The 16,582-nt window shown below is 34.1% G+C and overlaps 1 protein-coding gene across 1 annotated transcript in view; it reads left to right on the top strand.

The window, feature by feature from the left end:
* Positions 1-16,582, top strand: part of Dop1 (dopamine receptor, D1) — a 154,819-nt gene that overhangs the window by 11,547 nt on the left and 126,690 nt on the right. The gene's annotated exons all lie outside the window — the stretch shown is intronic.

Raw genomic sequence — 16,582 nt, 5'->3', positions numbered from 1 at the left:
CGGCCGTTCGAGGGCGCGCCATCGTGCAGGGCTGCGAACTATCGAATTGCTACCTACGAGGTTAATCCTAATTAATTCGGCTGGTTCCTCGAAAACTTTCGAATCGATGAGGCGACGGTCCTGCGAGCCGTGTGAACCCAAACCGTTCGAAGGGGTGATCTCAACCGACTCGTAATTGCGTTCGTGGTTTTCAAGCATGAAAAATTCAGGAACACTTTAGCGCAGCGGAACTCTGCTACAGTTAATTACTTCGAAAACCACGTTAATCAACCATTCGACGTTCCCCCACTATTTGGCTGATCGTTCAACGAATAACTTATACGCTCCAGTCTCGTTCCCTCGTTTCGTTATCGCTTCGATATTCACTGCTCTCGAATGCGTCTCGAATTGCAATGGTATTAATTTTATCAGTTTCGCTGTCCCTTTATCTCGTCATTCTTGTCACACACAGCAAATCGGAGGTGGGGATGAGGTTGAATTCAATATATGCTCGCAAAACGGAGTCCATTTCAATACCTCGGTTGCGCTTCACGGGTTTTGAATAGCTATAAGGAACGATATTTCATTCATTATGCTTGTGATTTATTTTCAACCAAACTAACTGATTTATTACCGGTGCCTGTAGGTTTCAGGACTGTATTTACACAGTAGCTTGTGAATTTGTTTACAAAGGATTATTAAAATGATATATGTGAATTCAAAAGATATGTTGTTTTTTGTATTAAATTTAAAGTTTCGTATGAAACTGGATAATGAAAGATATAAATATAAATGTATGAACTGAAAATAGTTAAGAGGGGGGATACTGTTCTGATACGTCAAAAAATAGGTAAAATAGGTAAAAAATAGGTATAATTTTTTAAAAGAGGAAATGGTACAAACTGGCAAAACTAATTCGCTGTTCCCGAAACTCTTGCAGGTAGAACATTGCTTGCAGGCTGTTGTAGTTGGTAAAAACTGAAAAGAAACAAATAACTTTTGTTGATTCATAAACTAGAAATTATTATTTAAAATGTTACGTACGATTTTTAAAAGATTTTAATAATTGTGAAAATGGTAGCATTTTGAAGAAAAAATTAATGACTTTTATTCTAAAAAATCAACTTCAACCATCTATAAAAGTCAACTAATTAAAATATCAAAAAAATTCTGTACTGCATTGTGAAAGTAGCTTCTAGTTTATGAATCAGCAAAAGTTTTTTATTTCAAACCTTCCAGTTCTTGTCTACTGCGACGGACAACAGTTGATGTTCCACCCAAAGAGAATACGGAATAATTTCGCCATTTTATAATATTTTTACTTTTAAAATTGAGGAAGGGTTGGAGCAGAGAAGGAAGAGTTTAACAGTATATTAAAATATTCTCTACTTTTTCAGAACAGAAGTTTTACTTATCCTTGTCTTCGAGTTACATCTGGACATAGGTCACAAAACGTTTTGCCATTGACTGTCTTAGTCCCTTCAATTGACTAAATATCGCTTAGATCTACTGTAAATTGTGTTTAATATTCATTTTTAATATATGTTCTGTCGAAAGAATTATTGACACAAAATTCGCTACAATTTGAAAAGAAAATTAAATAGAATATGTTTATATGGGCTTTTCTTATTTTTTTCATGTGCTAAATTAACCCTTAAAGTGAAGCTCACGTATTACGTGATACTATGTATAATGTGTATGTATTTTATCTTGAGTCAAAGAAATTATAAAAAATTTGCAGCAGGTGTGATAACACACGTGCAGATCGATCTCAAACCTTTGGAACTATAGTAGTCTTTTAATGTCTAATTTTCTAAATTTCGTTAGACTGTAAGTAAATCATGATTCGAGTTTCACCCTCAATGTCAGTCTTACTGTACTCGTATCATTGACACACCAAGTAATCAGAACGTTAAATAACAATAAAGAACATATGTAGGTAATCAAGATTCAGTTAATTGAAGTTTTACTATATTATTTTTTATAGAATGCAATTTTTGATCCTTGATACGCTTTATAAATCGTGGAACTTTCGTTCGACAAAATTTCACCGAATGGTTTCTGTCAATAAGGCTTTGTGTTGCGCTGAATGCTGTATGTTGCTTTGAGGATCCTTCCAACACACGCGTATCGAACTACCTCTTGCCCTCAGCTTGCACACAGCTACTCTTAGGGCGACTGTTTAAATCTGTCGTGTTATTTGCAAACCTGATTGTAACGTCAGGGAACAGAAACCCATTATTTCGTTGTGTAATCCTGGGAACTGTTAACGAATACGGCCAATTCGTGGGGTAATTTAGTAGAAGCAAGGGAGGATCAAGGAGCAATTAATACAATATGAACGTAATTACAAATTAATTTCGTGTCTTTAAACTAAAGAAGATATATCTTCATTTAAGTTTGAATATGATATCCAATTTGTTCTAAAAATGAAATTCGTTAGCTGCTCGATAAATGGGGTGTAAAGACATTGTTTTTCCATGGTGATTACGTTGCCATTGTGATACGTGACTTGAGGGCGAACAATTTTCACAATTCAAGTGCTAGCTGGAGTAACAGTGTCAATTACTACGAGCAGATCGATTACTGTACCCCCTTTTTTTATCATGACATATATATAACAAACTGAAAACGTAGGTATTTTAATTTTTAGTTTAATAGTGTCACTTCGTGTTACATATAAAAATAAAAGAGAGGACACAGTAATTAGTACTCTTATTTTGAGTATTCAATATCTTTTTTTTCTAATTTTCACGTCATTATTCAAATCTTAATATACAAAAATGTATTGATAAGGTAGCCTTAACTTACTATTTAACGTCAGATTAGGGTTTGAAGAACGTCTATAACATTCCTCCACCTACAGCTAAGTTAGAGTAAGGGTAACTTGAGTGACAAATTTGATAACTGTTTAATCGTATATGATCAAAATATGTCGAATTTTGTGAAAAGACATGAAATTAATTTGTATTTAGAACCTGTTGCAACAGGATCTTTACAAGAAAAATTTCCCAATTGTAATATAATCAATGTACTTTTCAATGAGTCGCTGCCTATAGAATTCGACCAGTCGGATAATATAAATATAATGTAGGTATAAATGATAACTTTCGAGATATTAAAAACTGAAATTCCTCTGTGCATTTTACCCTTTCAAAAGATTAACGAACTAAAAATTTGAACTGTACAAAGTAGAAGTATAGTGAACTCTTGATTAGGACATTTAAATACTTCAGAGAATCTAAAAATATTTAAATTTAGTAATTTAAAAGCCGTTTAATATCGTATCGTGTGCAACGTTTAAACAAGCAGGGAATTCTTTTCACTTTTCTCTCGATTAAAAATTTTTACATGTAATAAGGACTGTACTTATTATAATTCCTATTATTCCACGAATTAGGTCAAACGAAAAAGCTCACCCTCCAATTCGTACATAATATTCACTCTATTAAATTTTTTACTGGAATTGTCGATTTTACTCCAAATGAAAGCCGCGATTCCTGAATTCTGGAGCGGTCGGATCGATGAATCACTGGAGAAAGGACTGACCCTCGAGATAGCTGTTGAACCTGCTAACTAAAGCTCGTTGTTAGACACTATTGCGTGGACTCTAATAGCAAGCACAACCTGTCATGTTAGATCGGATCGTACACCTCAATCCATCGATACCATTGAGAACAGCATTGGCCGAGTGTCCACAACAGATCCTCTTTGTCGGCGTTTTGTGTTCCCAATAGGGAGATCTTTTCACCGTTTGTCAGAAGGTGATTACTCAACTAACAATTTCGCTGTGCTCGAACTTCGCCTAATACTCTCACTGTATTGCAACAATTAATTCAACCCTTTCCCCTCTGCGGTTCAATTCGTATAGAATTATTTCTTCTCTCAGAGAAAACAACACAGAGTAACGCTTTGCGGGGGTAGAACGAATTAAAACGTTTCAGCAGAAGTACACTTCGAATTACATTCGCGAGGAGGTTTTATGGGAACGTAGTCAACCCCGTAACAAGTTCATTACTACCATACCACCGGTTTATGGAATTTAGTCTGATCCCCTTGAAACAAGCGACCGCTGTTTCAACATTCAACTGGTGTGGTGTTAGTATTATAGTATAATATGTCGGATCAATGCGATTTTATTATAAAAAAGGTTTTACAAAGTATACAGGGTGATTCAATTAACTTGTCAACGTCAAATAATAATTAAAACGTTAAAGTAATTATTTATTTTGTATGCTGTTTATATGTGTATGAAGCTTTTTAATTTTTGGTCTTTTGGGTGGGATATTCTATATGTATTTTTTTACTCACTTCTGTCTTATGAAAAACCAAAATAAAAAAGAAGGAAAGTGAGTTTCTGAAGAATAAATAGTGCATTGTTAATCTTATTTAAGAGTATCTACAATACAATATTTATGAGAATCTAATGATTTAGAATTCAATTGTTATGTGGTATTATATATGAAACTACTCAATTCGAAATTAGTTACTGTATTGGTAGCTAAAAATTATTGTTTTATGTTAGGAAGTTTAAATAAGAGAAGTTTTTAGTTTAATCTTATAGATTGAGCCTTTAAGGTAGAATTATATAATAAAAATGTCACTCAAGTCAAAAGAATTTGCTTAAATCTCCAGACAGACCATAAACAACAAGAATTTGAACTGATATAATGCTAAATATTAGAATATAATAGATCAGCAGCAATTCTATTAAACAAAAAGATTTATATTAGTATATAATTTTGAAATCTTAACATTATTTAGAACGTGTTAGAATAATATTGTTTCCTACGCCGTTTATGTATGAAGTTTCCTAGATTGCTTTGCTGTTTTAGACAAAATACGCTGTATTTTTTTATGAAAATGGAAAAATCATTAGAGAGTAAATAAATATTAAAATGTAATAAACTTGAACTGAATATTTACTGACATATTTGTAGTGAATGCTTTTTTTAAAAACTGAATTTACATTAAAGAAAAATAATATCTCTGCATACGAACACTTTTTACAATAAAACTTTTATTCTTAATATTACAATAAATTATCACATTAAATCTATTATCTATCAACATTTATTCATTCAGTTTGCGTTGGGCTTTTAATTTCTTTAAAGAGATATAGGATATTCTATTAAAAAAATCAAAATGGCCTTCAAAACTTTAGACGTAAACAATGTAGAAAAAAAATAATTAGCGACTTCATATAATGTGTCCTTGCATTATTTTACAATGAATAGTCCAAATTTTTCTTAATTTCAAATCGTATAGTTATATAATCACCTAGTATAGTTATCAATTTTTAGGTTATTAATTTCTGTAATTTAGATATTCCATAGATATTTTTCATGTCGAATACAGGAAGTTGAGTTAATGTACGAAATTATGTCAGTATGTTCGTAGAATTACGAGTTTAGAGAGGAATACACGCGATAAAAATGTGAATAATTTCTTTAATAGTTTAAAAGAAGAAAATTATTGACAGAAGTTTTTTGTTTCGCAACCCCCGCGGAAACATTATCTCACTTTCATAAATACTCTAACCCAGTCCCATACCATATGTATGGCGATAATCGATGACCAACACTTCGAACTTGCATTTTCTTTAAAACTGATACTAAATTGTAACATTTATCAGTTTGTAAGCAATGCTAATTTATTAATTAGAAGTTTGTGTAATGTGATAAGTGTATTACTGCATGGTGAAACATCGTTGTTTACAGTAATACGTACATAGATTGCCTCTCAAATTGTAAAATAACCGAACGGGAGTTTATTCTTCATCCATGAAAAAATAAACCTAAAATGAAGAATAAATTCTACGACAGGCATCACAAATTTTAAAGGGCAATTCTGCACTCTATAATAAGGTAAAAATCAAGACTGATGAAAATGCGTTTGTGGCTTCGTTTCAGAGTTATTAATTGTTAGGGAAAAGCCCAAAATACGCTTGAAATATGCCTGAGTTATTCTACTGCCAGATCAGATAAGTCTGACATCAGACACTTCCCGTGAATTGTAAGCGTTTTCTCAACAATTAATAACTCTGAAACGAAGCTTTGTACGCAATTTTGTCATTCTTGATTTCCGTTCTATTTTGACATGTAAGTTAAGTAACCCCTTGAAATTTCTGAACACTTATTATCGAACACGCTGTATACACCAAAGCCTATTAAATCATTATATAAAATCTACGTGTAAGAGTTATACATAAATACTCGACGTATTTTTAAAATTGATTTTTTTCTAAATCAATGACTCATCGAGGCATGCTTTGAAACAATTTTATTCTCCATTTACGACTTATTTTCTTGGGAAGAATTAGCTCCTACTCGATTGAACAACGCAAAAGAGCATAACAAGATAGTAAAATTTCTCAAAGGCGAAATTTGTAAAAGGTTAACTCGTAATCTAAAATAGAGGATTCGATTTTATCACAAACATAACGTTCCTTAACATATCTGAAGCAATACAGAATCCCATCCTTTGGCACCCGTTGAAGTATTCCTTTGTCTGTAACTGGAATATCGAGTTATACGGTGAAACGCTTCCTCCTCTGCTTCGATCAGTTAAAAACATTCGAGTTTCCCTCGCTGCGAACGCCTTTCATCTCTCGTTCCATCAGGCGACAAAGAGCCGCTAATAATTTATCGTCGTCGCGATCTTGGATATGCCTGCAAATTCGCCACCCTCGTATTTCATCGTATAATAATTCTTCACAGCACGCGCCAGCGTCTCGGACACGAGGTTCGAATCGAACTCACAGCTGGCCTTCGCATCCCTTGCCGCTTCCCTTTTTCCACCAGCTTTTATGCTCCTTTAACGACCCTTGGCTGATCCGCCTCGCATCCAACCCCAAGAGGTCAGCACGCCTTGAATTCGAGTAATTCGCGCAGCTCCTCGAATTATACGTCCAAGTCCATTCAAATGGTCAATATCGCCCCGACGAAGCGAAAGGGCAAAATGGAAGCTCGTTAAGACTCTAATCGCTGGGAGTCGACTGCACTCTGCTTTCGAACTTGGACTGCTTTAACCTTTCCCTAGTCCGAATTCAAAATCGTTTTAAGACAAGCAAGGTTCGCCTTGAAGGGTTTTTTCGAGATTATGTAGTATCACTTGAATTTTCATGAGAATATTAAAAAGAGCATCCTGCTTTTTGCTTCGTTTGAAGACCTACTCGAATTTAGTAGTGATTAAACCATGTCCCTTTTAATGAGTTTCCTAATTGGATCCTTCTTATTAATTTGAACGAGATACTTTATAGTTTAATGGGTCTTTGATATTTCATGAGAGTGCAGGAGATGGTAGCCGACACGGCAGTAACTAAATTCGCGTAAAGGGCGTGATGCAGCTACATGTATGTTAATACATCGCTGTATTTACAGGTGATAGTATTAACCTTCAAACGCACGCTCAAAACACTCGATTTATATTTGAACTCGTTTATAGAGTAATTTTACTATCAAGTGCTAAGTATGAAATTTATTACTGTAAATAAACACTAATACCCTTGATCAATAACAGAAATTGTTTGTAAAGTACATTATACGTTACTTATGGTTTAAAAATATAAGTGTACTCAGCAGAGGTTATTAATGTTTGTGATATAAAATTTCACCAAAAAAATAATTGCAGAAAATTTGAATTATCGATAGTATAGTAATTATCTATTTGTTATAAACTCACGACTGAATGGAAGCAACAAGCTTATGAAGAGCAAAAAATACTTTTCTAAGATCAGTTTATATGTTAATAGCTAATCTTTGTCTCATCAAAAGCGATAGTGAGGAAGATAAGAATATAGTTACAAAAAATAGGCAAAACAACAAGTTCATAGCGAGAAAATAGTGCTCATATTCTTTGGCAAACCATTGCTAAAGTGTAGAGAAAAAATTGCTTTTTTTGACTTCAATGAGAAACGAGAAATTCTTGGACTCTAACCTTTCTAGATCGTAACGACGGACGCTTCATCTGAGGGTTAAAGGTCACACACCCTTCGGAAACGCGGACGTGCACGATAAATCCGACCTAGCTGGATTTCCTCAGCTTCGTGTCAGCTAATGTCATCGCTATTTGACCGAGTCCTCGATAATACGAGCTTTATTCGACCCAACAATTTTGCTGCCAACTCGCATCTCGAAATACCACCTATCAGCTCACGTTTTCACGAGCACGGGTATTTGTTGATGCACGTTTTGCATTTTGTATTATACATAATTACATTTCCAACAGTTCGTGAAATTAATATTTCGACTGCCGTATCATTATGAGTGATTTTAATAAAGAATTTGGAGAAAGGTTCGCAAAAGGACTGAAATTCTACAAAACGAATAAATGTAATTAATTCAAAACTCCTTTAATTAAAATTAGAACCTTTGTAAATGTTCTCGGACAATTTCTGATAAATACGTACAACGTAGCTATCAAAGTGCTAAATGACTTCACTCTCTCCATTTCCGTTTTTACTTTTCCAGAAACACCGCGCACCTGTTCTCTTTTCAAATTAGCTCCCGCATCGTTCGATTCCAATTCGACGCCCGTAAAACGCCGCGCGGCTATCAAAATAAACTGCAATTTGGCTGTGCAATTAACTAGCAATTTTGTCATCCGCAATTACGTTATGAGCAGACGATTTTATTTGCCATGGAGCACACAATACGATCGAGCCGCTTGTATATTTGTACAAGCCTGCTCAAACGCTGAATCCAACGCTAATGTGGATCTCGCCAATCAAGAAAACAAAAGGTTCCACAAAATATACAAGTGATATGTACTTCATTTCGTCATGAGCCTCCGATTTGTCGTATATCATACAAATTGTCGTTATATTACTTTAGAAAAGTATTTACAAAATTTTCCAATGAAAGGCTTGGAATGCTTTTTCGTTATAAAATGAACATTAATTTGCATAATTCAAAAATTGCTTTTGAAGTGAACTTCGATTTATTACGACTATGGGTCTTTATGTATTTATGGAACATTCAAGTGTGCAATATATCGAATGCACATAATATGCCAAAGCATTAGGAATAAAGTACATGTTATGATATTTGGCGGTTAAAACAAATTTTTATTTAGTTTCCGTTATTTTAAGCATTTGTAGATGGTACCACTAACTAAATTAATTAATAATTAATTTCAAATGACTTCGGGTGGTTATTTGTCGACACTCGTTCGCAAAAGATTAATAGACTAAATAACCACCACATGCCTTTTGTAGCTTCTAGACTTCATTGTGGTTCAATTTCACGTATAACATGCCGAATTTCTTCTTTGAGACAATGAATGAACTGCTGTTGATTGACATTATTAAAATAATATGCAAATACCTATTTGTTACAAAAGGAATATGAAGTTCACCAATATCTCAAAATGACTATTTACTTCATTTTTTATATTACTGTTACTATATCCCCTTTAATACATCCATATCTAAATTATACATATAATTTATTTTATATAATTATTTCACTACATGTTTGCCAATTTGATTTTTCTAAACGGATTGTTAGAAATATCGTTTACCAGAATGATTTTGTTTAAAGTACCTACTACTCATAAAAAGTCGTAGCTACTGATGTTCACCACAGCCCAATACGTGACATAAACCAGCGCAGTGTCTCGAATAGACTTTTCTCCCCTGTTTTCTTTAACGTCGAACAACTTGCTCAATCTCACGAATTTTCTCAGAAAGTCGTATTCTTACACTCATATCTTTCATGCTTTGCATTCCTAAAAAGCACAAAGAAAGAAGTGCGAAGTGCTTTTCAGTAAATTCCTCCAGCGATACTCTCGAGCACGAGAAATTATTCTTTCTTGTGGCCCAGCGGTAGAGCGGAAACCATATTTCAAGCGGTGGTTGGCTTCTCGGTGTACAAGTCCGCGCACGAGTTTCCTTAGCCCATATGAGAATAAGATTCGTTCTGGACTGGAATATTTATTAACAATTCTAAATCAGTATTTAATAAAGTTCGTGATCTTGGTATAATTTTCTCTTTGGATTTATCCTTCTGTAACGACACTATAAATGTTACTAGTACAACTTTCCCTACGTAGGGTTTTATTCAGCTTCAAAATATTTAAAAAATGTCAATAGAACTAGACTTCTTTATTGTTCTTTAGTTCGGTACCAATTGGAACACTGCACTATTGTCTGGTCTCCTTATCAGCAATGTTTATGCAATCTATTGGAAGGTGTCCGACGTAGGTTTTTGCGACTTGCGGCCTTTCGCTTGGGCTACCCGATAGTCTATTTTAATCATGATCTACCGAGTATACAAACTCAATTAAACCTACCATCCGTGGTGTAGCGACGGACCAATTTGGAATTGGTTATGGTCTATAACATTGTCAATGAAATTATATCTCACCCCGAGACTCTGTGTCTACTTAAACCAAATACTTCTGCCTGCTTGCTGCGAACTGGAACTGGATTCTTTCTTGAGAACATTCTCAATTCTCTCTTGGGCAACATAACTGTGTTAACCATATTCTTACAACTGCTAATTACTGCTACAAAGCAATCGATTTCTTTTGCTCGCGATACGTCATCAAAAGTGCGATCTCCTCTGTTATATCATTCTATATTTGGTACTGTCTTATAATGACGCTACTTGTGCTCATTTGTTACTCTGTTCGTGTAAATCAAAGGGTATCCCATCCGTAAATAAATGAATAAATAAATCTAATCGAGCCTTAAAGTGATGTTGATGCTTCTTCCCTTTCTCTGGCCCTCGAATTCAGTTTACTTTCGAGGCTTGTGAATCGTGTCGCGAATTTCCCGATGACTCGCCTCGCTCTTTTCGCTCCCTCTCTCTTCTCGTCAGATCGCAATCAGGATAAATGGGATTTAATTACGACCGCCGGCTGCGCCGGAACTCTTTCATTTTTTCCCTCGTCCACTGACTGCAACGGCTTCACCCCGGTGTTCCTCTATCTCGCGCGGCTTTTACGACGGAAATTTGTTTCGTCCCGTTGGAGCAATTTTTCCAACGTACCCGACGCCTCTTTCGAGACCGCCTCTACTTTCTGTCTCCCCTCGCCGAGATTCGTCGAAAAGTCGAGGCTCGGTCGTACCAGGAACAGTCCCAGGACTGACTTTTGTCATGGAAAACGAAATTTAGAATGTATCACTTCGAGGACTCCAAAAGAATCCTTAGGAAAGGTTCGATTCTATCACAATCGGATGCTTTGTGTATCGTCAAAGGCTTTGGTACACTAGAAACGAGAGGGTACAATTGGATCGGTGAATTGAAGAACAGGACAAGTCCAAAACTCACATTTTGAGATATTTGATCTCTACGTGTAATTCTGTGTATTTTATTTATGTGGACTCTAGAGACAGGCTGTAATAAGTCCAGTTGTTTTCTATGTGACTTAATACAATTTGGCTCTAGGGTCCAGATATAGTTTCGATTATTTGAAAATAGATAATTTTGAACTCGTCTTGTGTCTAAAAACATACCGATTCAATTTTGTTCGATTGTTGAAAAGAGTTTTAAAATACTTATTACTGGTTTCCTAGCTCAGATGGTGTTATGGAGATTAAAGAGAGGAATCTACATGATCCCATGTTTAGGAATGATTAAAAATTATAAAGCTAAAATGATACCTTCAAATATACCTACAGTTTCCATTGTTGAAACTTGCGACCAACGTGACGTTTCGCCAACTATGCAATTAGCTTCATCACACACGGACACGCTAATTGAATACTATAATATTCTATACAGAGGTATACATTATTCTACACAGTTATAGTGCTACTCAACTTTGGTTACGAGAATATCCACAAAAGCATTTTCAATGTAAGAATATGTAATATATTATTTTAACCTTGAGTTAGATTTGAATTAAATTTGGATTAAGCTTATCAGTCTATAAGTAGAAAGGAGTGTAATGATCACTCACTTTTGGGTGAGAGACCGATACAAGGTTACAGTCTGATTTCGGCGAACCTACTAAATTACTTAGTATCAAATTATAAGATAAAAATACGACATGTTAAAATTCTTGTTTTCATGCTGTTAGTATGTACCTCTAAATTCATTATTAAATTGTGTTCAATTTCTTCCCATATATTTATATGTATTTATAGTTGCTATTTTTTAAATTTTGAACTGATAATCATCTAACCATGGCAAGAGACTTCAGTAAAATAATAACTACTTCTTCGGTGACAAAAAAAAATACTGTGACTATCTTCTTCCTAATTGTACTTCATCGATTTAACGCATAAAACTTCAGTAAAACGATAACTAAATGTTTCAAGCAGTTAAACAAATTCTGTAACTATAATTTTCAAGTCGTACTTGATTCATTTATCGCGTTATAAAATTATGACCAACGTTTTAGATCACTCAAAAAATGCTGTGACTACTATTTTTCACTTGTTACTTGTTCATCTACACATTTAAAGTCTCCTAAATAGGTAATATAACGACTCAGGATATCAATAAATTTTACAATTAAAATTACTTGTTTTGCAAATGCTCCTGCAAAGACTGACAAATACGTACTGCAAGTCTGCAACTATAATATTCCATTTGCGCTCCATCCCCCCATCGTGCATTAGTTAACGTAAAATAAAAAGTAGTGTTTTGAATAACCTAAAAATGTCTGTGGTCATCATATCCGCACTGATTGTTACACAAGACATAAATAGAATGATAATGTCTCGATAGCATTCCAATCATTCTACATCGTTAAAGTATCACTCGGTCGTTCCGCACTATTAAATGTTCATCAACTGAAATTTAGCGAATGGACATTAAACGGAAAATTTTATTTTATGCATTGTAACTGAGAGGGAGCTATATTTCATGCTGGAGAATGACACTCGAGTACCAACGTCATCGCGGAAACGCGCTTCCTAACAAATCAAATGGTAATTAGATCGAAATGCAAACTGCACGTGTGCTTCCACGAAATATTAGAACGATTGCATGTTAGCATAATTTATCGTCCCCACCTTCTTCCACGAACGTTAATAGCATCGACAAAAATGAATGGTTCATGCGATCTGCGATATTGCAGAATCGATATCTATCGTTGTTGAAATATGCATGAAAAATGATAAAGCTTTTGTTGAGTACAGTGCCTAGTTTCAGTGTACCTACGCAACTAGTTCTGTAACTACGAAAACTAAAGCTATGGAAAATGTACTAGAAACGTTATTTTAGAACATATTTGTCGGAACTACAGGGTGAGTCACGAAAAATAAGACACCTAGACATTTCCGTTGCTTATCGTTGTATTAAAAAACTTCCTAGAATAAAATTTCACTTTTTGAGTTGTGAGACAGACAGTGACGGAAGCAAAAATTTTCCAAGGGCATTTTTTTAGGAGATATTTAAGGTCATCAATATTTTGTTTTAATGGAATGTTATATTTTTTTCGATATCCTTGTAGAGTATAAAAACGAATTCAACAATCATATTAATCATATTATTTTAATCACTGTATCTACAGATATATTCAGCTGAAGATTAGCATCATTTAAAGATTCACAACTAATGAAGTGAAGTGATCATTTTATTCATCTGACCTCAATATTTTATTTTACATTAGATTTTTATTTTTTATCTGTAGCATAAATAAAAGATGAGCTTTATCGTGAAAAAATCTAACGGAGTAATGTCAGATGAACAAGATGGCCACTTCAAAGTTCCTCATTAGTTGTGAATTCTTAAATAATTTTAACCTTCAGATGCAAATGATCGAAATGATATGATTAATATGGTCGTTGAATTCATTTTGCATGCTCTACAAGGATATCGAAGAAAATATAAGATTCCATTTAAGAAAATACTAATAACCTTGAAATCTCGTAAAAACTGACATTGAAAATTTTGTATTTCCATCACTCTATGCATCTCTTCAAATAGTGAAACTTGTCTTAAGAATTTTTTTGATGCAACGATAAATAATCGATATATTTAGGAAACCTGTTTCTCATGAATCACCCTCAATACCTACTTTTAATTAATCCTTAGTTATACACTTATTTTTTCATATTTTTTCATTTTACATTATTGTTAAGCTTGTTTTCAAAAGTTGGAATAATATTCAAAACCATACTATAAACGAGATAGAAGATTTTGAAAGCCATCACAGCTATAATTTGAGAGTGTATTTCAAGGACTGAATGTAGAGTCATTAATACCCCGTATAAGTAATCGAGAGTTAATAATTCATTTGACATTGATATAAACATTGACACAATAAAAGTATAGGATTTTAGTTACTAAAATTCAAACTATACCTAGTACATAAATCTTATCTAAATATAGGTATTTTCATAGAAAGTAGCCCTTACTAAGCTTTACTGTTGTGACCTAAGCTTATTGATGATCTTACATAATATTAACGACGAATTTTAACTTGCTGAGCGAAACGAAGACAGACCTGTAAATCGTGTCTATATCTGGTACCAATAGTAACAGTATTAGGAGAACGAGCAAAGTACCTTTAATAACCGCGTCTTTACGCGTTAAAGAGTTCAAAAGAGAATCAGCAAGTGAATCTACAATATTAATAATAATAATTTGGATAGGTATAGATTATTTACGAGCATAAATCCTTTGATATCAATGTACAAAAAATACATATGTACAGTTGTATCTCGAGATTAATTATGCGACGAACTCTTTCTTACGAAAGTTAAAACAGATAATTTAAAGGACGATATAGGTCCTTGAAAGAAGTTAATGCTGTTATGAAATTGTTCGCATTCGAGCAAATTCTGTTTAAGCAATTTTATTGACTTAGATTTGTCTATCGTGAAGTAACATACAAAATTTAAGAATATCTGAATATTCTTAAATATCAGAATATCTGAATATTCTTAAATATCAGAATATCTGAATATTCTTAAATATTCTTAAATTTTTATTATATTATGTTACCAGAGAAGCAGCTTCTCTTTTTACGCTCCGCGACAGAGACAAAGTTACAAGACGAGGCAACAGTAAAAATAAAATAGGGAGAAATAACAAATTTTAATATGCTAAAGTCAGTGCTACTATCCATGTTTACAGAGAGACGCTCATTGTGTGTAGTACAAGCAGAGTTTAATATGTGTCGCTGAAAGGATGGAAGAAACGTCAAGGTATCTGTGTCGAGACTCAAAAAACTAACAATCGAGCCAGATGTTATATCCTGAGACTAGGTAGGCTTGTATAACAAAGTACAAAGAATCTCCTTAACAAAAGACATTCAACCTTGCATGATCTAAAAATACTCTAGATACACTATTGTGTCAATACTGTAACGAAAAATGATTGCATTATTATAAATGATAATGACTAAAAAGTAATTAATAATAGTATATAGACAATTCAGATCTTTTCAACAAATCTTAGTAAGTTATCCAAAGATAATTTTTAATACCAATTATAGAAAGTTGAGTTGGTATAAATGATGTAAACCCACCATATCAGCCGAAGGGATTAGTACAAAAAAAAATTCACAACTCTCTACTTTGCAAGTAGAACACACTTGATACTTCAGCACGAGCCGTACGTGCTGCAATTGCAGAAATACTCCGGCGAAATTAGAGACGCCTGTAACGTTGGCACTTTACTCAACATAAACGTTTATTTCTAAAGCTAATCATTCGAAAGACATAAATTCCGTTAACGGGTCCGTACAAACAACGTAGCTTTTCGATGACAGTTTCACGAACTGGCACCGTACTCGGGAAGTATCGTAAACAGGAGTCATCAGGTGTTCCCATAAAATAGTTGACAGGATTCGTATCTGAAGAGTGCACAAGTCTCGTTTAAGGCCCACTAAAAACTCACGTTCACGCGAAATTTTAACGCGTTACGCTATCCAAGGGATCTTCGCTGTCCTATTATCTGGAAGTTCGACCACTTGTATCGTCAAACGTACTATTTACATAAACCGTAATATTTTTCCACAGGGCGACGGTTATTGAGATCGATCGTAAAGTTGCCGAGCTAACGAAGCTAATTACGGGGGGAGGGTAATGAACACGGAAGATAGAGTAAAATTCCGGATGGTAACTCGCAAGGGAGCCGAGTCCGACGGAAATAATGCCACAAGATGTTATCTTCCGCGATTAAGACAACCCCTTTTAGAAAGTTGCCGTCTAACCAAGTCGAAATACTTGCGCGGCAGAAAAGGTAGCCATCAAATCGATACAGCGCATTAAAGGGGTCGACTATATGAAAACAATTCATATGGAGTTGTGACTGAATATGCTTTATGGATGCATTTGGATTTTAAAATTTGATGCTTCTCAATAAATATTGCATTCATTTTATTATAATTTCTTTGAATCAGGACACTGTAAGCCGTGGCATATCAAAGACTCCGAAGACCTGGATGGTCACAACTGATCCAAGCATCGATTTTTATCGTTGTATTTCGAAGATTAAATGTATTTATTACTTTATTCACAGAATGTCTCAGCTAAATGGTATCACTTAACTATTTATTTTATTCTCCGTTTTATGAGAAAATTTCTCGGGATGAAGTTACGCAATTTGAAGGGATAAATGTAATCGCGGAAAGAATTTTTTCTCAAGGTCGTTTTTTTCACATCATTTCAAGATCATCGATATTGTTTTTAATGGAATTC

The sequence above is a fragment of the Calliopsis andreniformis genome, chromosome 9 (assembly GCF_051401765.1).
Source record: "Calliopsis andreniformis isolate RMS-2024a chromosome 9, iyCalAndr_principal, whole genome shotgun sequence".
NCBI lineage: Eukaryota > Metazoa > Arthropoda > Insecta > Hymenoptera > Andrenidae > Calliopsis > Calliopsis andreniformis.
The sequence above is the reverse complement of the archived record's forward strand: the minus strand, read 5'-3'. Positions and strand labels throughout refer to the sequence as shown.